The sequence below is a fragment of the Megascapheus bottae genome, chromosome 7 (genome assembly GCF_031878675.1).
Source record: "Megascapheus bottae isolate mThoBot1 chromosome 7, mThoBot2.hap1, whole genome shotgun sequence".
Classification (NCBI taxonomy): domain Eukaryota; kingdom Metazoa; phylum Chordata; class Mammalia; order Rodentia; family Geomyidae; genus Megascapheus; species Megascapheus bottae.
Window position 1 is genome coordinate 13,331,998 of NC_143515.1, and position 26,821 is coordinate 13,358,818.

Sequence of the window (26,821 nt, forward strand, 5' to 3'; positions counted from 1 at the left end):
GACCATTTGTAAGGAAACTGAAATTCTGAGAGACTCTTAACTCTAATTGACCAAATAGGTGGGGGAAGGAGTTGTACCGGAACTGGTAGAGCTGCCTTGAGTGGAGAAGGCAAATGAGATTACAAGGCCGTGAGTTCAAATTCTGGAAACAGCACAAAAAAAGAGAAAGAAACAATGTGTGATGACAAAATAGTAGATCATACATCTAATGATTCTATCCAGTTTTGACATTTTGTCTTCTTCTGTGTGTGACATCTGCGCCATTTTTTGAGGGACTTTTGTTTTTTGTTCTCTTACATTTTGTTCATGTAAGTTTTCTTTCCTCTGAGATGCTTTCTTTGGGAAAAATGCAACACACTCAAAATGAACAATCATGCTTTTCAGCCCATTGTAGATTTAAGTATTCCTCCTGCAATATCACCACCACTGTCATCATCACTACAATTACTACCATCCTCATCATCATAACTGTCACAATGATCACCATAATCATTATCATCAAACAGAGCTTTGTTAAGAATTTAAGAAGTAGCAGTCTCTTGGCAAATGCCTTTCCACATTAATTTATTTTCTCTTCACAATAAAACACCATCGCTTTTTAAAAAAAGATCAATTCCTTGAAATTCAGGTCTAGTGTCTTTACTATGATATGTCTAGATGAGTTCCTTCTAGGGTCTTGCCTGTTTGCAGTCCTGAAACCTTCAATAATGTGAGTATTTTCCCTTTTGAGGTTGGGAAAGTTCTCTGCTATGATTTTGGTGATAAGGGTTGTATTCTTTGGCCTAGAATTCGACACCCTCGTCAATCCCTTTATACGAAGATTAGATTTCTTGGCTGCATCTGCCAGGTCATGGAATTCTCTTTGGTGGATTCTGACTAATCTTTCCAGGGTGGCGATTCTCTGTTCCAGCTCTTGTGTTTTATCTTCCATTCCTGATGTTCTGTTCTCCATCTCAGTCAATCTGCTGCTTAATGCCTCCATTTTTGCTTGAATTGTGAACACTGAGCTGATCATGTCTGCTGAGAGGGTATTGAACTTTTCTTCCACTTCTCTTTTGAATTGGAAGAGTTCCTTGGAAATTTCTTGCTTTTGCTTTTGGAATTCTGCCTTCATTTCCAAAATCATCTCCTTGATTTGAGTCATATTTCATGCCTCTTCAGGTGTCATTTCTTGGGATGGTGACATCTCTCTTGTCCCTTTGCTCTTGTTTCCTTTTGGGCTTTGTGTGGGACTTTGATTATTTATGTATGTAGTAATTTGTCTTTGCACTCTCCTAAGCATTGAGAACTGTTGTTGTAGGTTCGCTCTGTGGTTGGTAGGTGGCGGTCTTTAGTTGGATTGGGACTGGTGGTTCTGGGAATCTGTATAAATCTGTGGTTCTTGGCCAAATTGATTCCGCTGCGGGCTAGGTCAGAGTTTTCAACTTTTGCAGGTGTTCGGCCTGTTCCCAGAGGCTGTGTGCTGCTGCATGACTAGCTCTCAGCCCAACCAGTGGCCTCACAGTGGGCTGTGGGATGGATCTGCTTGCTTCGGTGTCAGCGCTATGGGCGGAGGGTTGATTTCCCTATCCTGCTTCCAGAGGCAGGCCCCTTGCCAAGAGTCTGGGGTTTGGGAGTTTCCAGGAGATCTCAGCTAGACCAACTGGTTTCCACTCTATTCCCAAGGGCGGGGCCCAGCTGAGGATGTGGGCTCCAAGGGAGGAGCCATGCCTTTCTGATTCTCAGAAGGTGAGCTTTACGGGTCTGCCCTTCAGTTCCCTGCTGTGCTTCAGCCGCTTTGGCCTAGATTCTGTCTGTGACTGTGTGGGGCCCCTGGGTGCTGTCTTGCTGGAGATTCCCACCAGGAGTGTGCCCGGCTCAATATTTGGGTGGTACATTTGCTGGCTCCTCGAATCCTGCACTCCCCACCCATTGTTGGAAGGCAAGATCTCAGCGCCTCACAGTCTCCAGATCCAGTGTCCTGGGAGAGGAACCTATTGGGTGGGTGGGAGCAGGGACACCTCTGCCCCCTTTGGAGGGGTGCTGGATCTTAAGGCCCTCCCACCTGTTAGTCTCCAGTCAATGGTCTGGCAAAGGAGGCTGTTGGGCATGTGGTAGCAGGGACACCTCTGCCCCCTTGGTGGGTTGCTGTGTCTTAGCACTTGCCCGCCTGTCTGTCTCCAGTCAATGGCCTGGTGGGGAGGGGCTCTTGGGAGAAGTGACCGAGTTCTAAATTCCTTGCCATCCTAGACTTCCCATTCTTTCTCGGGCAGGGGGGAGGGGTCTGAATTAAGTTCGTCAACAGCTCTGCTTTCCCAATGGGTTTGGTTAACCCGCTAGGCTACCTGCTGGTCTACCCGCTAGGCTACTCACTCCTCTGCTTTTGGCTGTGAGCTGCTCCGCGGTGTTGGAGAATCATTCACTCCCGTGTCTGGGGTTCCAGCTCAACGCCCTCTGTTGCGGCTTTCACGGGATTCTTGTGTTTCAAATTCTATGAGATAGCTGGATGTAAGCTTTATCTGGATTTATTTTCCTGTTTGAGTCCTTCTCCATTGCTTCTTTAATTTGTTTGTGTGGATTTGTTAAGGTAGTTGGCTCATGGGATTCCCTGGTTCTCTCTTTTTGTAGGAGAGCTAGGCTGGGTCCCTATTGTTTCAGTGACATCTTCCAACCATTCGATATTTTTTCTTTATTTTTTGTTAATTTTTAATTTAATGACAGTATTTAAAATAATTATTAGATAATTTGAATAATATGTAGTAAACAATCTACTAATTTAAGTATTAAATTGCTTTCTTAAATCTGGAACATTTTTATCAGTCAAGTCTTTAGTACTTCTTTACAATTAGTTTGAATTTTTCATTCTAAATACCACTGTGCTACTGCCAACAGAGAAGAAAATTAACCTATGTGAGAACAAAAACAAACTTCTATTTGTGTCTAATTATAATTACAATCCAGGAAATACAAATTTATGCAATTTTCAAAATGGCTTCCAAGATTTCACAAAATGGTAGCTGCATATAGACCTTTAAACTTCAACTCATGGAAATTACTTTACTTGTTAGTCAATAATAGAACAGTAAGACTGTTTTCTAAGAAAAGGATTGGTCTCTCTTTCTGAGAAAAGGTTCATTATATTGAAAGCCAAAAGAGGATGTAAGTGTTGGATTGAAAAGGAAGAGGGAGAACGATGAAAACCAGTGGTGTGGGTCAAGAGCCATTGTACTTACAAACTGATTTGGGGTGGTAACCCCTTCATACAACAAAATATCATCTTAGGAACCTAAAAGAAAAAATGAAATTAAAAGGGAGGAGAGAATCAAACTAGGTTTCAGAATCTGTGGTTTATCCTAGTCAGAAAGTCAGCTCACATCTGGGGCTGTGATGTAAGGGCCACCCAAGTGGGAAGGTTCTGCTGAAGACCTGTTGAAAATCTGACTGATCAGGACTTATAAGCATTTCTCCATTTTGAATCCATTTCTTGACACATCTATCCTCCTTTTTTGTCATTACTTGTCTTATTTTAATTTTTTCCATATATTTTTATTGTAATTAATAGAAGGGTTACATGATATTTGCAAGATGGTGCATTAATTTCCATACATTCATACCCTTTCACATGTCTTGGTCCCCATTTCCCTTCCCCCCATCCCCACCCCTCATCTTTTTTTCCCCCATTCCCTAGCCAAATTCAGATAACCAAATACAAATATATCCGACATATCAGGTAACAAAGTGAGATAGTGTAACAATATGAGGTAACCAAGGGACAGCAAAAGTGATGAGAGATAACATAGTAACTTAAGAACAACAATCATTCATTATATGGCTTATGTTTACATCATATTTTAAATGACAAGTTTAACAAACAAGTGTTCAAGGAGGGAATCTCTAATTGCAATTTCTGGGACTTAGTATTTAGAACTTAATCAAAATTAGGCTAAGGGTTTGTATGTCATAGAAACATCAATTTATGAAATAAAACATTATAGACGCATAGGTTTTTATGTCTATATAGTTATGTTTGCATTTCTATTACCATGTCCGTAGCTTTGGGTATGCAGTTATTGAGTCCTTGCTCTTGTACTGTTTGGATTTAATAGCCACATATTAAGGATACCATGCTCCTTTTGTTCCTTAGGTCTTGACTTGTCTCACTCAACATGATTCGCTCTAGATTCATCCACTTCCCTGCGAATGCCATTATTTAATCTTGTCTGTTGGCTATGTAGAATTCCATTGTGTATATATACAACATTTTCTGTATCCATTCATTTTCAGTAGGGCATCTGGATTGTTTCCATCGCCTGGCTATTGTGAATAGTGCAGAGATGAACATAGCTGAGCAGGTGTCTTTATAATATCCTGGGTCATGCTGTTCAGGATAGATGCCCAGAAGTGGAATGGCGGGATCATAGGGAAGGTCTATTTTCAGTTCTTTAAGGAACCTCCACACTGCTTTCCAGAGTGGCTGAACTAGTCTACATTCCCACCAGCAGTGTAGTAGGGTACCTTTTTCTCCACAACCCTGCCAGCAACTGTCATTGTCTGAGTTCAAGATTTTGGCCATTCTTGTTGGGGTAAGGTGGTATCTTAGGGTTGTTTTTATTTGCATTTCCTTTATGACCATAGATGATGAACATTTTCTCATATGCTTTTCTGCCATTTTAATCTCTTCTTCTAATAGGTCTCTCTTTATTTCCCTTGCACGTTTAGTGAATGGTTTATTGGGTTTTCAGGGGATTAGTTTCTTGAGTTCCCTGTAGATACTAGATATTAAGCATTTGTCAGATATATTGTTGGTGAATAACTTTTCCCAGTTGGTTGGCTGTCTCTCTACTTTTGCAACTATGTTTTTATCTGTACAGAAAATTTTTATTTTTAGGTAGTCCCATTTATCAAGTCTCTCTTCAATCTGTTGTGACCCTGGGATTCTGTTCAGGAATCTGTTGCCTGCACATATGAGTTCCGGTGTCTCTCCTACTTTATCATGTAGCATTTTCACGTTTTCCGGTCTGACGTTGAAGTCTTTGATCCACTCTGAGTCAATGCTTGTGCATGGCGAAAGGCTAGGGTCAATTATTAGTTTTCTGCCTGTGGCTGCCCAGTTTTGCTAGCACCAATAATTGAATAGACTGTGTTTGTTCCATTGTGTATCTTTGGCTCCTTTGTCAAATACAAGTTGCCTATAGGTATGTAGTTCTATTTCTGGGTCTTCTATTCTGTTCCACTGATCTTCTGGTCTGTTTTTGTGCCAGTACCAACGAGTTTTTGTTATTATGACTCTATAGTAGAGTTTGAAGTCTGGTATTGTAATACCACCAGCATTGCTCTTTTTGCCTAGAATTGTTTTGGTTATTCTAGGTCTTTTCTTGTTCCATATAAATCTTTGGATTATGCCTCCAATTTCCGTAAAGAATGTCTTTGGGATTTTGATGGGGATTGCATTGAATTTGTATATCAATTTTTGGCAGTATAGCCATTTTCAATATGTTGATTCTCCCTAGCCATGACCATGGGATGTCTTTCCATTTCCGAATGTCCTCTTTAATTTCTTTCATTAGGCTTTTATAGTTTTCATTGAATAATTTCTTTACATCTTTGGTTAAGTATATTCCAAAGTATTTAATTCCTTTGGGGGGTATTGCCAATGGGCTCATTTTCTTGATTTGGCCTTCTGTTTGTGTATTGTCGGTGTATAAGAAGGCTACTGACTTCTGAAGATTGATTTTGTATCCTGCCACTTTGCTAAAGTGGTTTATTAATTATAGAAGTTTGGGAGTGGAGTTTGTTGGGTCACTCAAGTAGAGGATCATGTTGTCTGCGAATAAGGATAATTTAGTTTAATTTCTTCTTTCCCTATGTAGATCACTTTGATGTCCTTTGTTGCCTTATTGCTCTGGCTAAGTGTTCCAGCACTATATTGAAGAGAAGTGGAGAGAGTGGGCATCCCTCTCTAGTTCCTAATTTTAAGGTGAATGGTTCCAGTCTTTCACCATTGAGTACAATACTGGCTGTAGGATTTTCATATATGGCTTTCACTATTTTCAGGAATGTACCTCTAATTCCTATTTGTTCTTGTGCTTTCAACATGAATGGATGTTGTATTTTGTCAAATGCCTTCTCCGCATCCAGAGAAATTATCCTATGATTCTTATCCTTAACTCTATTGATATGATATATTACATTGTTTGATTTGCGAATGTTAACCAGCCTTGAATTTGTGGGATGAAGCCCACTTGATCATATCGTATGCTTTTTTAAATTTGTTTCTGGATTCTGTTGGCTAATATTTTATTGAGTTTTGCGTCTGTGTTCATTAGAGAGATAGGTTTGTAGTTTTCTTTTTTTGTTGGGTCTTTCCCTGGTTTGGGGATGAGAGTAATATTACTTCATAAATGAGTTTGGTATTGCTCCTTCTGTTTCTATTTCTCAGAAGAGTTTCAAGAGTATAGGTGTTATTTCATCTTTAAACATCTTGTAGAATTCCGCAGTGATTCCATCTGGACCTGGGCTTTTTTTGGTTGGCATTTCCCTGATTGCTTCCACAATTTCATTGTAAGAAATCAGTCTGTTCAATTTGTTTACCTCATCATTGTTCAGTGTGGGTAGCCTATATTTATTTAAGAAATCATCCATTTCTACTAGATTTTCTTGTTTCTTTGAATATAGGCCCTGGTAGTACCTATTCATTATGGACTGGATTTCTTGGGAATCAGTTATGATTTTTCCCATGGGGTCTCTAATCTTGTTTATTTGAGTCTCCAATTTCCTTTTTTGATTAATCTTGCCAGGGGTCTGTCTATTTTGTTGACTCTTTCAAAGAACCAACTTTTTGATTTATCAGTTTTGTGTATAGTAGATCTTATTTCAATCCTCGAAATTTCTGATTTTTTGTGTGTTATTTCTGTGCTTCTAGCTGTTTTAGAATTAACTTTTTCTTGCTCCTCTAGGTGTTTCAGGTTTTTTAAGGTTATTTACGTGCTCTTCTTCTGTCTTTTTAATATGAGCTCCTAGTGTGATAAATTTGTCTCTTAGAACTGCCTTACCTGTGTCCCATAAGTTCCTATGTGATGCTTCTTGATTGTCATTATATTCAAGGAAGTTTTTAATTTCATTTCTGATCTGATCTGTTACCCAGGAGTAATTCAGAAGTGTGTTGTTCACTTTCCATGTGATTGAATGTTTTTTGACTTTGACTGCATTGTTCAGAATTAGCCTGGCTCCACTGTGGTCTGATAGGATGCATGGGATTATATCAGACCTCTTGTATCTGCTTAAGTTTTCTGTATGAACTATGATATGATCTATTTTGGAGTGTGTTCCATGTGCTACTGAGAAAAATGTAATAAGTTTCGACATAGGGTGGAAGACTCTGTTTATGTATGTTAAGCCCAGCTGGGCTATGATGTCATTTAAGTTGATGGTGTGTTTGCTTAACTCTTGTTGAGTTGACCTTTCATTTGTTGAGAATGGTGTATTGAGGTCTCCCACAATGATTGTGTTTGGGTCTACCTTGTTCTGTAATTCTAAAAGAGTTTGTTTGACGAATTTGGGTGCTCCCATGTTGGGGGAGTAGATGTTTATGACTGTAATATTGTGGGTATTGATTGTACCCTTTACTAATATGTAATGGCAGTCTCTATCTTCATTTACTTATTTTACTGAGAAGTTAATTTTGTTGCAGAGTAAGATTGCTATTCCTTCTTTTTTGCATGGTGCATTGGAGTGGAAAATTTGTTTCCATGCTTTCACTTGGAATTTGTTTCTGTCTTTGGCAGTGAGGTGGATCTCCTGGAGGCAACATATGGATGGGTGGTGTTTCTTAATCCAGTCTGCGGCTCTGTGTCTTTTGATTGGATTGCTCAGCCCATTCACATTTAAGGAGATTATGGAGAAGTGGTCAGTGTCCATTGTCGTTATTCATTTTTACTTCTAGGTTTCTTTCTCTCTCTTTTTTCCCCTTTTGTGTTTAGTGAATTATAGATGTTTGCTTCTTGATGGGGGTCCTTGATGTTCTACAATTTGTTCTCGATTAATTTGTATTCTTTGCAATACTGGTTTAGTGTGCATGTATTCATAAAGCTTCTGTTTGGAATGAAATGTTCTTGTTTCTCCCTCAAATGTAAATGCTAATTTTGCTGGATATATCAGTCTGGGTTGGCAGTTGTTGGTCTTCAGGACATCAATGATGTTTTTCCAAGCTTTTCTTGCATTTAGGGTTTGCATTGAGAGATCTGCTGTCATTCGAATTTTCTTCCCATTATAATATAGCTCTGTCTCTTTTTTGCAGCATTTAAGATCAATTCCTTGGTATTTGAGTCTAGTGTCTTTACTATGATATGTCTAGTTGAATTCCTTCTAGGATCTTGCCTTTTTGAAGTCCTGAAACCTTCAATAATGTGAAGGTTTTGAAGTTGGGGAAGTTCTCTGCTATGATTTTTGTGAATAAAGGTTGCATTATTGTGCCCAGAAACTTGAACCCTCCCCTGATAGCCAGAGACCAAAGGTCAATGCAAATTGCAATGAGTCGTTTATTGACGAGCTCGAGCACAGGTCTCTGCGCACTGATAGTCGAGTGCAGACCAGAGCCCCCGAGCACAAGATTACAACACTTTTTATACATTTTTGGTAGGGGGAAGGTTCCAGCAACCAATCAATACACCACGTGGGAGATTTTATATTATATTTCATTAAATGATTGGTGCAACACAATGCAGGAAATGGGTCATGACTAATCATTGGTCAGTCTAGCTGGCTGTCATTTTAGGAGGATGGTTTTAGGCCAGATATGAGTCTAGGGGAATCTCCATGGTAACGGGCTTGTGATTGGTTGACATCTGCCCTAGTTTGCTGGCCCTCACAAGTCCGAACTTGCAGGTACCAGATGGCTACTATCTCTAGCTCCCAGCTTGGAATGTGTATACTCCTTACTACAGTGTAGCTCAGTCTGGGAACCAAGGACAAATGGATGGTTGTAGATTGGCCACAAGGACAGCAGTTGCATTTCTCAGGGTATTAGCAAGCAGATATACAGAAGCAGAAAGGCAAGTTAAAGAAATACAATTACCAAAAAAAGTTCATATAGAAAAATACAATATAAGAATACAAATGATGGTTAACATAGGTTTATAAAAATATATGTGTAAATATTTTCTATGCTCCTCATTCCCCCCTGTCTTTTACAATGAGTAGAATCTTTGACTCTTAGAATGGGTATGCTTACGAGGTGCCTCCTTATGACCTCCTGGCTTGATTGTTTTTAGATAGGCCATACACGCATGGCCCTAAGATCAGGTGGCATTAGTAACTTTCATGGTTGCTTCCATGGCCCTGGAGTGTCTCCCTTTGTCAGTCACTGGTTGCTGGACCTAAGCCTAGGGCCTGGTGCTGTCCCTCAACTTTCCAGCTTGGGGCTAGCACTTTGCCATTTTTAAATTCAGGGCCTGAGTGCTGTTCTTCAACTCTGCAGCTAAAGGCTAACACTCTGCCACTCTGAGTTCCAATCTTAGTGCTCGAGTGCTATCCCTCAGCTTTTCAGCTCAGAGCTAGCTCTCCATCACCATAAGTTTTGAAGCAATTTAGCTGACCAATTTAGAGACGACAGTCTCACAGGGATCTTTTCTGCCTGGAGAGGCTTTAGACCAGTTTGCAGATCAAAGGGTTGCATAAGAGGCCTCATTAATTAAAGCCACAAGGTGGCCAGCATAGAAGTAGCTTCCAAGCATGTCCACACGTGGAGTTGATTTTTTTACAGTGCGTTTAACACTAAAGCATTTTAATAAGATTTAAACTTTACTTTAAAGTTTAAGTTCAAATCTTAGTTTTAAGAACTTTATCCTATATAGTCTATTACCCCTCCCTTCCTTACAATGAGTAATCAGGAGTTTAATTAGGAGGCAATCTCAACTTTGGATGGATAGTCAGAGGATAGATTAGGAGGGGAATTGGGTCAACAGGCTGATATTGAGAGCGAAGGACCATAAGCTGAACCATGTTGATCCGGTCTTTAACAAATGAAATCAACTTATTAATGATACAAGGTCCAATTGTGAGAGCAAGAAAGAGCAGGATGATAGGACCTGTAAGAGAAGACAATAAGGTTGTGAGCCAAGGGGGAAAATTGAACCACGATTTATACCAGCTTTCCTGTTGTTCTCGTTCTTTTTTCTTTTTGGTCAAGCCATCACGGATTTTAGCTAGGGATTCTTTAATCTAGAGTGGTCTGCATAAAAACATTTCTCTCCTAGGGCTACACGCAACCCTCCTTGCTGTAGGAATACTAAGTCAAATCCCCTTCTGTTCTGTAACACTACCTCAGCAAATGACTCATGCGATTTTTGGAGGAAAGAGATAGAACTTTCTAATTCCTTTATGTCTTCATCTATGGCTGCACGCAGCATATTATAAGAGGATTTCTGGGTGACTAAGGAAGCTACACCAGTCCCTTTTCCAGCTAGTCCAATTGGACCCCCTATAGTAACAGCTGTAATCAGTTTCCTCTTAACCTTCTCATTTGGGTGGGAGTCTAGCCTTGCCATGACCTCCTCCTCAATATGATACACAAGTCTGGGTAGTAATTGCACTAGGATGCAAAACGTCCCATCTTTCCCTAACACCGCTGAGGAGAGACATGGAGTAAGTCCGGTGGTGCAGGCCCACCAGGCATCTGGGGTGCGGGCAACACATAAGCAGAAGTATTAGAAGGGATGAAAGTTTTGTTACAAAGCTGAGAATACTTGGCTGATGGTGTACCCACACATAGGCCTTGTCCCATCACCGTTTGCAATGTCAATAGGGCAGTTTTCTGCGTCCACCTACACTGTGAATCATCTTGCATTGTTGCTAGACCTTTATAAAAGGGATACTGTAAATTGAAACACATCCAGCAAGAAGTTGTGATGTCCAGGTGAGTCTGATTAAGGACTGCATAAGTATACACTAAGAGCTGAAAAAGGGGATTTGTGTCTGGGAATACTGGAGCTACTGGAACTGTGTGGTGGACTGCCAAATCACTGGACGTCACTGGCAGTGGGCTTTGGGAAGTTGTATGTGGTTGCTGTGACCTTTTAGTGCCCTTCACTTCAGATTTAGGTATTTTAATAGAGGAAGGTTTGAGTACTTGTTTGGGTCCCACCACCATTGGACAGGTCGGGGTTATTCTTAGTCTTACTTCTAGAAGCCCCCCTGGGTCTCTGAGGGCAAGCCTGCTTTCATCACAAATCCTTACCCCCCATGGTATCCCTCCTGTCCAAATCCGATTCTCTTTCCAGGCATCTGTGAACTGAATACACACAGGGTTACACTCATTTTTTTTGCCTCTGTCTAGAGGAAGCATAGCTCCAGAGTAGCGCTGCTCCCCCTCCCATTACTGGAGGCGCTAGCGGTAAGTCTTGACCTTTGATTCATGGGGGTTTAGATTGTCTTTTTATTATTAACAAGTCTCCTTTTCTGGGAATTTCCCACCAAGTATCTCCTGTTGAAGGTTTGTAGTCACAGATACATATTAATCTATGTAATACAACGTTAGGTCTGTTGAGTCATAGTTTTTATGTCTATGTAGTTGTGTTTACATTTCCAATACCCTGTCCGTAGCATTGGTGTGAAAATACTGAGTCTTCACTCTTGTACTGTTTGCATCTAACAGCCACATATTAAGCTTTTCACATTTTTATGTCTTCCTCTAATAGGCACCAAAGCCCTTTCCACAGGAATTTTGACATCACCTGCATTCTCCCCTTTTTATTTTCTTTTTTTCTTCTTTCTTTTTATGCGTCCTTCCCCCTTTTAATGTCTCATCTTTGAGAGCAGCTGAGCTTATGGCTTGGAGATTGGTTGCTAGTGTTTCTTAGTAGCCCCTACAGTTGTCTTTGGTTTTTCATCACTTGACTAGAAATGTTGCAGAGCTGTCCTGTTTGCTTTTTCCTTCCTTTCCCTCCTTTCTTTCCCTCCTTTCTTTCCTCCTTTCTTTTCTTTCTTTCTTTCTTTCTTTCTTTCTTTCTTTCTTTCTTTCTTTCTTTCTTTCTTTCTCCTTTCTTTCTTTTTTTTCTGTTGGATACAGGGCTGAAACTTTGGGACTGGGCACTGTCCCTGAGCTCTTCAGCTCAAGGCTACCGCCCTACCCTTGAGCCACAGCCCTCTTCCCCGTTTCCTAGTGGTTAATTGGAGATAAGAGTCTGACTGTTTTTAGTGCCCACGCTGATTTTGAACCTTGATCTTCAGATATTAGCCTCCCTAGTACTGAGGATGACAGGTGTGAGCCACTGTGCCCCGGGTTCTTCCACTGGAGTTTGACACAGTCAGGCTGACATTTCTCCTGTCCCAGAGCCCCAAGGACCCATGAATCCCTCAGATAAGTATTCGGTAATTTTTTGCCAGTCCTAGTCCTTGAACTCAGCTTCAGGGCATTGTTCTTGGGCTTTCTCAAGGCTAGAGCTCTACCACTTGAGCCACAGCACTATTTCCAAACTTTTCTGTATATGTGGTACCGAGGAATTGAAACCGAGACTCTGCATGCTAAGCAAGCACTCTACCACTAGGCCTAACTCCCAGCCCTAAAGTTTGCTTCTTAAATTTTCTCTTTCTGTAAATGTTACACTATTACTTCTTTTCAATCAATAATACTCTTTTTGTGACATCTGCTTTTTTCCTAATAGGTTATTCAAACTTACCTCGTCAGTTAGCATTCCAAAGTTTCTTGCTTGATATGTCTCTCCTAATTATGTAAATGTTCCCTAGTGAAATCTTTGTATCTCAGAGAGAATTTCACATTTCGTGGCCTTACTAGACTCTAGAAAACCTTCTAATTTGGGGCATTACTTTCTTACTCTTTTACAGGCCCAGTTGGTTTACACAACATTGGAGAGACTTGTCTTAACGCGCTGATTCAGGTATTCATTATGTACATGGACTACACAAAGATATTGAAGAGGTAAGCCTTTTATTCATGGCGATAAAATTGTGGATAATTTTTTTTTCATAGTGACCAGGACTTTTAGAGCTGCTGCCATAAATTGCCAGAATAGGGAAATACTTTCCTGTGTGTATTCTTTGCTACAAATTAGATTCATGTAAGTGTGTGTGTGTGTGTGTGTGTGTGTGTGTGTGTGTGTGTCTGTCTGTCTGTCTGTCTGTCTGTCTGTCTGTCTTGGGACTTGAACTCACAGTATGTGTGATGCCCTATGGTGTTCTTTTCTCAATGGTCCTGCTCTACCTAGCCTTCTTGATAGTTAATTGGTGCTAAGAGTCTCACAGTTATTTCTGCCTGGATGGACTGTGAACCACGATTCTTAGTTCTCAGCCTAGGATGACACCTGTGAGCCCCTGGGACCTGGCAGATTTATTTAAGAAATGTAAATATTGTTGCTGTCATCTTCAATTACCTATGTTCAGGTGGCCTGGGTTGGGGTCTGGACATTTGCTCCTTTCCTTTCTCTTCCCGCCCCCCCTTCCCTCTTTTCCTAATGCCTCAGTCTGCAAAGGCAAGCTTAGGGATATAACTTAATACTAGCAATCTCATTGATTCACTAACTGATCAAATAGTTACAATAAGTAAAGTTCAGTTGGTATGTGAGAATTGATGTTCTTATATAAGACAGTAGGAGACTGGAAGAATAAATGTTGGCTGGGTGCCAGTGGCTCATGCCTGTAATTCTAGGTACTCAGGAGGCTAAGATCTGAGTATCACTGTTCAAAGCCAGTCCAGGCATGAAAGTCCATGGAACTCTTACTTGCAATTACCACCAGAAACCTGGAAGTGGGGCTGTGGCTCAAGTAGTAGAGCACTAGCTTTGAGCTGAAAAGCACAAGGACAGTGCTCTGCCTGGAGTTCAAGTCCCATGCCACACACACACACACACACACACAAACACACACTCACACACACACACACACACGTACACAAAATAAGTAAAGAATCGCTATGGCATGTAAATCTAGGGATAAAGAAGGAAAAAAGGAGGTAGAATTGGGCCGGAAGTTTGGTCTAGTGATATAGTGCTTGCCTAGCATGCGCGAAGACCTGAGTTCGATTCCTCGGTACCCCATATATATAACAAAAACCCAGAAGTGGTGCTGAGGCTCAAGTGGTAGAGTGCTAGCCTTTAGAAAGTCCAAGGACAGTGCTCAAGCCCTGAGCTCAAGCACAGGAATGGCGCAAAAAAAAAAGAAGGCAGAATAAATATATAGTAGAATGCTTTGTAAGTATAAGACAGGTAAAGTGAAAAGAAATAACTACAGAGAATGACAATTTTTAAAAGGCATAAAGGGTAAAACAATAAAAAAACAATAAAAAAGATACCTGTGGCTGACGCCTGTAATCCTAGCAACTTGGGAGGCTGAGATATTAGGATCATCATTGAAATAAGCCAGGTATATGAGTCCATGAGATTCTTAGCTTCAATTAACTACCAAAAAGTGCCTGGAAATGGGGCTGTAGCTGTAGTTGTAGAGTAGTAGCCTTGAGCCAAAAACCTCAGGGCAAGTGTCCAGGCCCTGAGCTCAGCCTGGAGAAACAGTATTAATTTTTTCTCATAATAAATGCGTGTTGGCTCTATCAGCAAGATTTTAGCTGCAGTGTTGTAGTCTCTGGGTCCTTTCGGAGTTCTGGCATGACTGGGTGTGACACGGGTGCATTGTCCTGTGGTGGGGTGTGGACAGTCCTGTGCAGTAGACATCCCTGGAGTTGTCCACCCTGGCCCTGCCAGGCAGCTGCTGGTGCTGCTGGTGGTGTCTGAGAACACAGCCGGCATGTCAGTTGAACAGATCTTAAAGAGCATGTAGAGCAGATAGGTTGCAGACTTTGAGACCTGTTCCATTCTGGTGTCATGAATTTTAGAGGAACTGTTCAATTCAGTACCAAGAATACTTTTCATGCCCTGAGCAGCTCATAGGTAGTATATACTGACCTTTGGCAAAGTTGGGGAAAGAGAGTAAAAGTAAAGTGGTAAGTGTTGGTGCAGCCAAGGTATCTGGTCTTGGGACAACTACAGCACCCTCACTACTGTGCTGTTACTTCTTCTAACCATTGTTTGTCCAGTACGATGCCTCTCAACATTACTTCACATTCTAGAACCTAACTGAGGATCAAATATCTGATGTGAACTTGGTAAGCGCCTGAAGCTGGAGGAGTCAGAGGACCCATGGAAGTCTCTCACCATTGTTTATGCCACATGCAGTGAGGGTACTTCAGAAACCCAGTGTTCTTCCCTTGTATGTATGGCCACCAGTGTGAGGGGCTAGGCAATCTAACAGGTCCAGCTCTGGACACTAGCGTAACCTGTCCTTTGCTAATCCTTACAGGTGGAGAAGCTGCAGGCCCTATACTCCTTGCATGTCAAGGATTCCTTGGTTTGCCTCACCTTTACCGGAGTGAGCAGTAGGGCCATCTTTGTGTTGACCCTCCCTCTTCCTCTGTATCACATGGACTCAAAAACCTCTGAAAACGTTGGTGAGACCTGGGGAATCCACACATTCCATTTTACCAGTGCCCTCTTGTTTGCCTCATTCCCCTTGAAATCAAAAATAATTCTGTTTCACTTGCATATCTCTTGAGGGTCAATTTCATTGATCAGAAAAAGTTCTCTCTCCTATTTCTACTTTTCTTATACTGTTCTACTAACACGGGACCCTCCCCTATTTTTCCCCTCCAATTGATGGAAGATCCTGGCAAATGTAGCAGTAGTAGTGGGGGCTATTTAGAAGAATGCAGGGGAAAGTGCAAACAAAGCTTGAACTCTCACCTTCGGGGGAAGGCTGCTTTCTTGAAGGAAAGTGTCCGCTAACATTGCCTGTCCCTTGTTTCCCTCCACCAGGCAGGAAGATGCTATGAGTGAATTTTTCCCACCCTAGGGAGTTAGCCAACAAAAGCAATTGGTTCTATGATAACTGTGGGATGAAGACACGTGGAAACCAGGTACTCACACCTCAGATTCAAAAACTTCCACTTGGGTTTCCTGGCCTAGGCTTCCCAGACACCTTCAATGCCCTTCATGAAGTGTGGTAGGGTCGGATCCAGGTAAGGCTAGTGCCAGGATGGCTGAGCTTCCCATGGAGCTTCACTGAGAGCTGAAGGGCAGGGAGAGTGCGGCGCCAGGGAGCCTTTAGCTGAGTAGTGTGTCTCCTACACACCTCTTCCTGGGGAGAAGAGTAAAACACCAGCCCTGGCATTTTACAGTGATTTTTGCTTTTGCAGGTCTTGAAGATGATGCATTTGCCCCAAAGTTTGACCATTCACCATATGTGATTCTCCATTAGAAATTCACAGACAGAAAATCTGCTACTCATTTCATTTCCCTCAGAACTTGAATCTCAGTCAGGTTTTCCTGAATGAGCAACAAGACCTCAGTGAGGCCACAGGGCAGGTGAGGTATTCCCACATTTCTGGATCAGTCTCACCAGACAGGAATTCCTTCAGACTCAGCTGCTGTAACCCCTCAGCTGTTAGATGGCACCTACTCAAGAATTCTCCAGTTCTAGGTTCTTACCAGCCAAGGCTAGCGATTGGGTCTCTTGCTGGCTTCCACTGCAGAGGAGAGGTGAGCAGCTGTGCTGGGTACACACTGGCTGAGGAAGGTCAGCATCTCATGCAGTGAGGTCTGCCTATTCTGAGCACTGATATCATCTGAGAATGTTTGCTGTTTGCTGGCCAGGCCAGGGTGTACCGAGAAAGACAAGTGGTCCTTTGGTTGTTGTGAGTCAAAGGAGCTAACGTGTATTTCAGGCAGGGTATTTATTTATTTATTTATTTATTCATTCATTCATTTATTTATTTTACCAAGCATAGTAGCACTGCCTATACTCCTTGTAGTTGGGAGACACAGGCCAGAGCATCCTTGGATCAAGGCCAGCGTTGAGTTGCATTGTTTCTTTGCTTCTTGAGCATGCCTCCTTTATTACTTCCAAAAATTTTTTTTGATTGTAAGACTCTCATTTCCAGTACACCATGTACTTTTAAAAAAGTTTTTGGTGCTGGTTCTGAGGTTTGAATTCCAGTCCTGGTCATTGTCCCTGAAGTTTTTGCTCATGCTAGCTCTCTACCACACGACCTGCTTATTGGTGTGTAATTGGAGATAAGGGCATTAAAGACTTTCCTGCTCTGCTGGCTTTGAACATAAATCCTTAGATCTAAGCTTCCTGAATAACTAGGATTACATTTATGAGCCATGGTGCCTAGTAGCCCAAGGGACAGTACCAGTCTTCTCATCTTTCCCAGTCTGGCATAGCAGCATGCACTCAGTAAGCATGAAGACATACTTTTAATGGCTATGAATGTGAAACTAGAAAGAAAAGTTGAAGAAAGTTAAGGCAGAGGGGTTTTATATGTGCCCATAGTGGCACTGGGTGTGGTACTCTCCTTGCACTTTCTCAAGGCTAGAGCTCTACCACTTGAGCCACCGCACCACTTGCAGCTTTTTCTGTGTATGTGGTACTGAGGAATGGAACCCAGGGTTTTATGCATGCTAGGGAAGCACAGTGCAACTAGTCCAAACTCCAGGCCCTTTATTTTATATTATTTAATTTGCTTGTCATGGATCTTGAACTCAGGGCCTGGGTGCTATCCCTGAGCTTCTTTTACTAAAGACTGGAGCTCTACTTCTTTAACCACAGTGCTACTTCTGGCTTTTTCTGAGTAGTTTATTGCAGATTAGAGTCTCACAGATTTTTCTGTCCAGGCTGGCTTCAAACTGTGATCCTCAAGTGTGAGTCATCTAGCATCAGGCTGGCTGTGATTTGTGCTAACTAACAAGAGTGTAGAAGTGACTACTCCAGGTCACTGTTCTCTCCTTGATGAGATGGATGTTAGGTGATGGGTAGATGAAAATTTACCAACTCACCAGAGCGTAGAAGTGACTTTCCCAAGTCACTGTTTTCTCTCCCTTGATGAGATGGGTGGTAGGTGATTGGATGAAGACTTCCTGTGCTAACCTGGAAGCTTGCTTGTTGGGAGCCGGAGTGGAATCAAACTGTACCTTGATTTGCATCAGAGAATTGCTTTATTGTCTTATTGTTTTCTGGCCTTATTCTGTTTAAATGACCTGAGATTTACCATATTAATGTAACACCTGGAAGTTCCCTGGTTTCAAGAAGGGATATAAGCCTTGCGTTGAGAATAAACGGGGCTGTAATCTTTACCTGGCCTGCTGACTTCCTGGATCCCATGTGTTTGTCTCTCTTCTATTTTTTCCAGTCCCTGCCCCCTATTTCAGGAAACCCAATTTGCTGCCCATAGGCCCCGGCAAGTGGCGCCCGAACAGAGACCCTGAAAATCTGGGACGAAGGTGGAGGACTCCGCTGTGGTGAGTGACCCATTTTAGGACTATTAGGAGAGGATTTTAAGAGAGTGAGAGAGCGGGAGGCTGTATTTTTGGGAGTAAAAATTATGGGTCTAGTTAATGGCCGTAGGTTATATGTACCGGTCCTAAGAGGCATACTTGAAGCCCATGGAACGCGGGTGGGACATGGGCAGCTTGAGAGCTTCCTACAGTTTGTCGAGGAGGCATGCCCGTGGTTCCAAAGGAGGGACACCTAAATTTAGAAACCTGGCCGAGATAGGGAAAGGAATTCAAGAATATTATAGTGTATAGGGCCCTGGAAAGACCCCAGCAGAGGCTATTACTTTATGGAATTTAGTAAATGAATGCTTAGATCTTCGACATGAGAATGTTGAACTTAATCTTGAATTAAAGAACCCTTCTGAGAAACCTGAGGCTGAGCCATATGCGACAGCCCAAGAGAATCTAACTGAGATTTTGAGAAGGGAACAGCCAGCAGATATTGAGTATAAGAGTTCAGGTTTGGATAACAGGAAGGAAAGATATGATGAGGACTGGCTGGCAACAGTGGAGAAGAAGTTAGTAGAAATCCTCCATCTACTATCTAAGATAGGGATACAGCAGAGATCCCCCCAGAAGTAGGAAATAGATATGAACCCTCGGCCACAACCTTGGCCGAATCTAATCCTTACCCCTTATTCCCACTGCGTCCGCAGCAGCCTTACAACCCCAACTCCCTTCTCAAGTTTTATGCAAGTCTAAAAGTCCTAGCAACAAGTGCCTCCTAACAGGCACTAGAACCAGGCACAGTGCATTGCAACAAAACTTGGCTCAGGCTGCTAAAAGGAGGGAAGATATTTCAGGGCCTTGATGCTTCCCCATTTTAGTTGATCATGATGAACAAGTATACCATCGACCTCTTCCATTTAAACTATTATGGGACTTAAAGAGTGCCTGCTCCCAATATGGACCAACTGCCCCTTTTACTCAAGTAGCATTGGAGGCCACGTGTGCTGACATTTTATGCCCAAATGACTGGAAGCAGCTTGCCAGAGCATGCCTTAGTGGGGGAGAGTACTTATTATGGGAAACAGAGTTCACTGCACAGTGTCGAGCTAAAATTGAAGCAAATAAGGCTGAGAACCTGCCTTACACTTTTGATCAGTTGCTAGGAGAGGGAACCTATAAAAACTCGAAAGATCAATTGGGCTATGCAATGGAAGCCTATATACAAATAAATTCAGCGGCGAAAAAGGCTTGGAAAAAGTTACCAAATTCTAACCGTACTAAAAATCTACTTGAAATTAGACAGGGGCCTGATGAACTGTATCAAGAATTTTTGTCTCGATTAATGGAGACTGCAGACTGCCTAGTACAAGATGAGGATGCAAGGAAGGCTATAGTTAGACATACGGCCTATGAAAATGCCAACGCCGCCTGTCGGGCGGCTATCAGACCCCATAGGGATAAGGGAGGAATTACAGACTATGTTACACTGTGTGCTGATATAGGACCCTCCCATGTACAAGGCCTCACTTTAGCCGCCGCTCCTCAAGGAAAGACTGTTACTAAATTTATAAAATATAGAAGCCAGTGGCATTCTCGGGCTGCTAGACCCCCAGGGCGATGCTTCTCTTGTGGACAAATAGGACATTGGATGGCGCAATGTCCACGCCAGGCCAAGTTTGAGAAAGAAACATCACCTGGCACATGTCCACGCTGTGGTAAAGGGAAGCACTGGGCTAAAGATTGTAAGTCTGCAACAAATCGCAATGGCCACCTGTTTTAGGAAAACTGGAGAAGGGGCCAGCCCCTGGCCCCACAAATCTATGGGGCAATCCCTCCCTCTTTTCAGCCACAAGTACATCTTCTAACAACCCCCCAAAATCAGTCTCTGGCCTCTTCCATGCCACCCCAGGCAGCGCAGGATTGGACCTCTGTTCCTCCACCTGCTCAGTATTGACCCCAGAGATGGGGATACTAGCTCTCCCCATTGGGGTCTTTGGCCCCCTTCTCCCAGGAGTGGCTGGATTGCTGTTAGGACAAAGTAGCTCAGCCCTTAAAGGATACAAATTACACCTGGCATAATTGACCAGGATTTTACTGGAGAAATCAAGGTTATGGCCTCTGCCCCGAGACATGTAATGTCGATCCCAGCAGGACAAAAAATAGCACAGCTAGTGCTTGTGCCTTTACCTCCCAGGGATACTGCCAATTCCCCATGTGGACAGAGAGGATTTAGATCCTCTGATATCTATTGGGTACAAAGCATAAAACAAGAGACCTGAGATGACTTTATTTATATAAGAAAAGCCCTTTAAAGGAATATTAGACACTGGAGCAGATGTGTCTGTGATATCTAAAAAACATTGGCCAGCCCAATGGCCCCTAACAACCTCTATGACTTCCCTACAGGGAATTGGGTATGCAACTGACCCACAGCAGAGCAGTGCGATCCTTGCTTGGAGAGATGAGGAAGGGCACTCTGGTCATTTTCAGCCATTTGTCCTGGATCATCTGCCAATTAATTTATGGGGTCGTAATATCATGGAAAATATGGGAGTGTATATGTTTTGTCCTAGTGCTGCGGTCACTATGCAGCTGCTTGATCAAGGCCACCTCCCTTTTGGGGGACTAGGCCGAGCAGCATAGGGAGGGCCAGAGCCACTCCAGCCCGTCTCGCCCACCAACAATGATTAGGGTATTCTTTAACGCGGGCTGCTGTTTGTTCTGCCCCTCACGCCGATCCCATAAATTGGCTTGCAAAGGAACCGGTGTGGGTGGAGCAGTGGCCCCTCTCCCTAGAAAAGATCATTACAGCTCAGCAGCTGGCACAGGAACAGCTGGATTTGGGACATATAATCCCTTCTAACTCTCCATGGAATTCTCCAATTTTTATTATAAAGAAAACATCAGGTAAATGGAAGCTGTTACAAGATCTAAGAAAAGTAAATGCAACTATGGAACTGATAGGGACATTACAGCCTGGCTTGCCTTCACCCATGTCAATCCCAAAGGATACTTATAAAATTATTATAGATTTAAAAGATTGCTTCTATACTATACCCCTAGCACCTCAAGACTGTAAGCGTTTTGCCTTTAGCGTCCCCTCTGTTAATTTTAAAGAACCCATAAAGTGGTATCATTGGCTCATGCTTCCACAGGGCATGGCAAATAGCCCAACTTTATGTCAAAGTTTTGTAGCTAGAGCCATTTCTTCCATCCCTGAAAAATTTTCTTCTGTTTATATTGTTCATTATATGGATGATATCTGGTTGGCTTGTTCTGACCGTACTGTCGTACGACAAGCCTTTGGACAACTAAAGCAAAATCTGAGCCTCTTTTGCCTCATAATAGCAGCTGAAAAGGTTCAGGAACACCCCCCATTTACATATTTGGGCCATACATTAGGCCCTCACTAATTTAAAAGCCAAAAACTACAATTAAAAACTTCACACTTAAGTACTCTGCATGATTTTCAGCAATTCTTAGGATATGTAAACTGGCTCCGGCCTTATCTAAAACTATCCACAGCATAGTTAAAACCCCTCTTTGATCTCTTAAAGGGAGATACCGACCCTACATCGTTGCGCGATTTAAAGCCCGATGACAGGAGGGCCATCCAAATCATAGAAAAGGAAATTTCCCAGCAGCAGGTGAACTATTGTGACTACTCGTTACCATAAGGAGCTTACATTTTAGCTACTTCTCACTCCGCAACTGCTGTGTTGTGGCAGAATGGACCACTTTTATGGCTTTATCTGCCATCAACACCTGGCAAAGTGCTGACCCCCTATTACAAATTAGTAGGTAATCTGGTACATATGTGCCGAATGGATTCCTGCAAATATTTAGGCCAGGAACCTCATTTTATTTGTGTTCCATATAATTTACAACAAGAAGATTTGCTATTCGCCCATTGTGATTCTTGGGCTATTGCTTGGGCCAATTATACAGGAAAAAATTTGCATCACCACCCATCTAACAAACTTCTCCAATTTGCTGCGTGTCATAAGTTTCTTTTTCCTTCCATAGTACGGGCCTCACCTTTGTCTTCTGCTGCCTTAATTTTTACAGATGGATTCTCTAATGGAACGGCTGCTTTAACCATTAATGGGAAAACTCAATCTTGGGTTACAGGTTTTTCCTCCGCCCAAGAGGTAGAATTAGAGGCTGTTTTACAGGAACGTGTCCTGTTACAAGGCGAGCCCTTTAACTTATACACAGACAGTCAATCAAGTCATAGAAACTGTTCCCTTTATTGGAACTACTAACTCCAATATTCAGACCCAATTTCGCCAAGTACAAACTTTGCTTTGTTCTTGCAACCACCCCTGTTTTTTTGGCTTTGTTCGCGCTCACACTAATTTTCTTGGCCCTTTAAGTGAGGGCAATGCAGTTACTGACTCTACCACCAGAGTTTACTTAACTCAGGTTGAACTTCCTAAGCAGTCACATGCCATCCACCATCAAAACAGTAGAGCCTTGTGCCGACAGTTTAAATTATCTACAGAGGCGTTTACGACTTGCTCCAACTGTGTCCCTTTTCACCAGCCCCCAATACAGGTGTAAATCCACAGGGTCTGCTTTCTAATCACATTTGGCAGATGGATGTCACACACGTTCCATCATTTGGACAGTTAAAATATGTTCATGTTACAGTAGATACTTATTCTAATTTCATCCTGGCCACCCCCCTTGCTGAGGAAGCTACTAAGCATTGTATTTCACACTGCCTTCCCTGTTTTGCTGTGATGGGGATTCCCTCACAAATTAAAACAGATAATGGTCCTGGTTACGCAGGACGTGCATTTCAATCCTTCTGCCAATCTTATAACATCACTCATATTACAGGCATTCCTTATAATCCTCAGGGCCAGGGTATTGTGGAGTGAGCTAATGGATTACTAAAACATCAAATTTTTAAGATACAGAAAGGGGAATTGTATCCTGCTACCCTTGTGAATATACTTAATCATGCTTTATTTGTTTTAAATTTTTTTGAATTTGGACTTAAATAATTTATGCGCTGCTCAGCAACTCTGGGAAAAAAGAGAGCAGTGTGCTTTTGCCTTAGTAAAGTGGAAGGATCCCCTAACTGGTGCTTGGCATGGAGCCGATCCTGTTCTAACCTGGGGTCGAGGGCATGTATGTGTTTTTTCACAAGGAGAAAATGCCCACTGGCTGCCTGAACGCTGCGTTCGGATTGTGGAGATTGACAGTGGCCATCCAAGCAGCGACTCACTGGGCCTACACCCCCAACCCTCCAGTGGTGCATCCTGCGACGTGGGAAGGACCTGAGTTATTTGTGCAGGTTAATGGGATTGCTCCTGATCCACTTGTTCAACACATTCATATGAGCTGTGTTTCTCCTGCTTTTGCTATTATGTAGGGACCTTTTAACATATTCATTGAGTCTAGACAATTTAATATGTGACAATTGTTCTTTTAAAAATTGTATGCTATTGAGATAAAGGATTGTTCTTTTTATTTTGTCTTTACCATTCCTCTTCTTAACAACCTTTTTTGTAAAAGATGCCCAGGTGAAAAGCAAAGGCCTCCAGAGGTAAGTAGAAGTCGGCCGACCCCCTTTATGTCTGTGTTTTGTTTTGTTTTTATTTTTTTGCTTTTGTTTTTTTTTAAAAAGGTGCACTGTGGGCCTAAAACAGAGGCCTGGGTGGTCAAGGAACACCTTGACCCCCCTTTTGAGTTTCTTGTCGCTAAGAGGGCATGCCATTAGAAGTTATTTAAAAGTGTCCGCTTCTCTGTCTTGTTCGTGTTACATATTTTTCCTTATCCAGTTGTGTCTTTAAAATTGGTGCCAGTTCTAAATATGAATCCTTATAGTTTTTCTGTGCATACTCAAGCACACATCCTTGTTATTTATTTGAACATTTCTGGGCCTTGCAAAAAGTTTTGTTTTGAACCTGGTTCTCACCTGCAAGAGTAAAATTGGCAAAGCTCTCTTGACACAAACTTCCGGAAAATGAACGGCCGATATTAATTTTGCGCGCTTTAAGATCTTTGAGTATGAATGTGTGTGAATGAGTGAGTGAACATGTACAAGGTTACATTATCAGCATGCTGTGTAAAACAATGGATAAATTTATACTTAAACACAAAGGAAATTGCATAAATCTAAGCTTAAGACATCAAGAAAAGTATTAGGTTTGAATGTTTTACAATGTCTCAAAGGATTATTACATTGTGTTAAAGAGAAATTGGTAAAAAGTATTTTTCTAAAGAGCCTGAAATCTGCATTTTAAAAATCTGGTATTGCAATGCATACAGCTGTTTATATTGTAAACATTGTATCCTGTTTAGCCAAGAGGTATTAGGGAATTTGGGATTTATTACCTTTAGTTAAAGTTTGGAGACATGTATTAGAGATTTAAATGTAAAATTGTTCATTAATGTAAGAAACTTTGCCTATCGGACTTTTCTTGCAGACTGACACTGGAAATCTGATGATAAAATGTGGATAAAAAAAGGGGGGGGAAGGAAATTAAGTCCAGACTTAGACTTTTGGTGCACTGATGTTTGTAATTCTTGCTTTAGGGAAAAACTGTTATTTGAGTTTAAACTGTTGATGGAGTTCTAGGCAGTAATAATCTAAACTGCAGGAAAAAACAAAAAGCCTCTTCTAACGGGCAAAGGGAGGGCCTTGGGCCCTACGGGGCCTGGAGGCAAAGGTAGTTCCTTGAGCCTTAACGGTTTTTCAAATGCAAATAAAGACCAAATTGTTAAGAGTTTAAGTTAAAAAGTGTAAAACTTTTAAAGAAAATTAGAAATGGTTTCTAACAAAATTTAAAAGTAAAGTTGTCCTAAAGTTTTGTTTCAAAAAAAGAAACAAGGAAAATTAGGACTACCAAAATGGTTGCTTAATTGCTATTTCAGCTTACTCTTGTAAGTTACTTTACAGTAATCTCCAGCAGGCCCATGGAGAAGGACAGCAGATCCTCATTCAGATGTAAGTTCCAGGTAAGATCATGCTTAGAGACTATTTCTGAGTTGACCACCTTGTTGCTTCTAATTGGAATAAAGTGGCTTTTTGTAGGACTCATTGATCTGAAAGCCGCAGTTTTGAGCCTGCCCGGGCAAAGCAAAGTCCCTGTGAGACTGTGGTGTCTAATCTGCCAGCAGCATGCTGGGACAGAGTTGCTTTGAGCTCGAATTGGCAGAGTGCTAGCTCTGAGCTGAAAAGCTGGGGGGAAGCACTCAAGCACCAAGCTCGGGACTCACAGTGGCAGGGTGCTAGCCTTGAGCTGGAGAGCTGAGAGACAGTGCCCAGACCCTGAGTTCAAATCCAGCAACCAACAAAGTGACATGCCAATGGGATGTTTGTCCTGGTGTGAAGAGACACTATTGGGACCAAAGTGATAGAGAATCCAGAAAGCCTCTGCTTGGATGGCAGAGATGGTGTCAGATCCTAGACTCACTTGTGCTTGGCCATTCAAATTAATCAGAGCCGGGAGGTCATAGAATAGTTTGTAAGCATGGCTTACTCCTGCCTGTGCCTTTCATAACTGGGCAGGAACTTGTCAATCTTCTGTGATAGTGGGTAGTTTAAAGTCCTAATTGAGCGAATTTTTTATTTGACACCAGCCACAAATTCAGGAATATTTGTGGATCTGGGGCTTGTGTCTCTATTAATCTGTTTAGATCTGACAACTGAAGCATTGTTAAGGTTGCAGAGATTGAGTTCCCCAGACAATCAAGAAAATGCCTTTGCAAATGGGTGCTAAGTAAGCTACACTATTGTAGCCAAAGATGGTTTGTGCAGTTGTTCAATGTTAAATATGATCTCTAGTTGGAACAAATTATTGTTCCTGATATCTAATCCTTGCAACCCCTTGATAAAACAGGCTAGTCTTCTTAAGGTCCCTGGTCAAGCACAGAGACAATGCCCCTGAGTCTGGTTGAAGAAGTCACAGAACCTGAATCTCCGCCCATCAATCCCCTTTAGATGAAGGGACCAGAGTCATTTTGGGAAAGTGAGACAGGATAAATTAGAGGTATTGGAAAGAGTAGAAATTGCACTTGTGTTTCTTTTAAAATAAAAACGGGGGATATGTTGGGAGCCAGAGTGGAATCAAACTGTACCTTGATTTGCATCTGACAATTGCTTTATTGTCTTATTGTTTTCTGGCCTTATTCTGTTTAAATGACCTGAGATTTACCATATGAATGTAACACCTGAAAGTTCCCTGGTTTCAAGAAGCGATATAAGCCTTGAGTTGAGAACAAACGGGGCTGCAGTCTTTACCTGTGCTGGAGACCTCCCGGATCCCATGTGTTTGTCTCTCTTCTATTTTTTCCAGTCCCTGCCTCCTATTTCAGGAACCCCAATTTGCTGCCGGTAGGCCCTGGCACTTGCTGACCCTGGTTCCTGCTGTCCTTTCACCTCAGATGTTTAAGTTTACTTGCTCATAAATCTCTCCTTTTAGGCGGGAAACTTCACATCTTCTGGTTTATACGAAGACTAGAGGCATTGTCAGAGACCAAGGAGTTAAACCGAACAAAGCAAAGACCCTCTAGCCTTGAGCAAATCGCATCTGGTTGAGTCA

The 26,821-nt window shown here is 42.0% G+C and overlaps 1 pseudogene; it reads left to right on the forward strand.

Annotated features, from left to right (window-relative positions):
- Positions 1-21,940, forward strand: part of LOC150060343 (ubl carboxyl-terminal hydrolase 18-like) — a 55,857-nt pseudogene extending 33,917 nt beyond the window's left edge.
- The last annotated feature ends 4,881 nt before the right edge of the window (positions 21,941-26,821 follow it).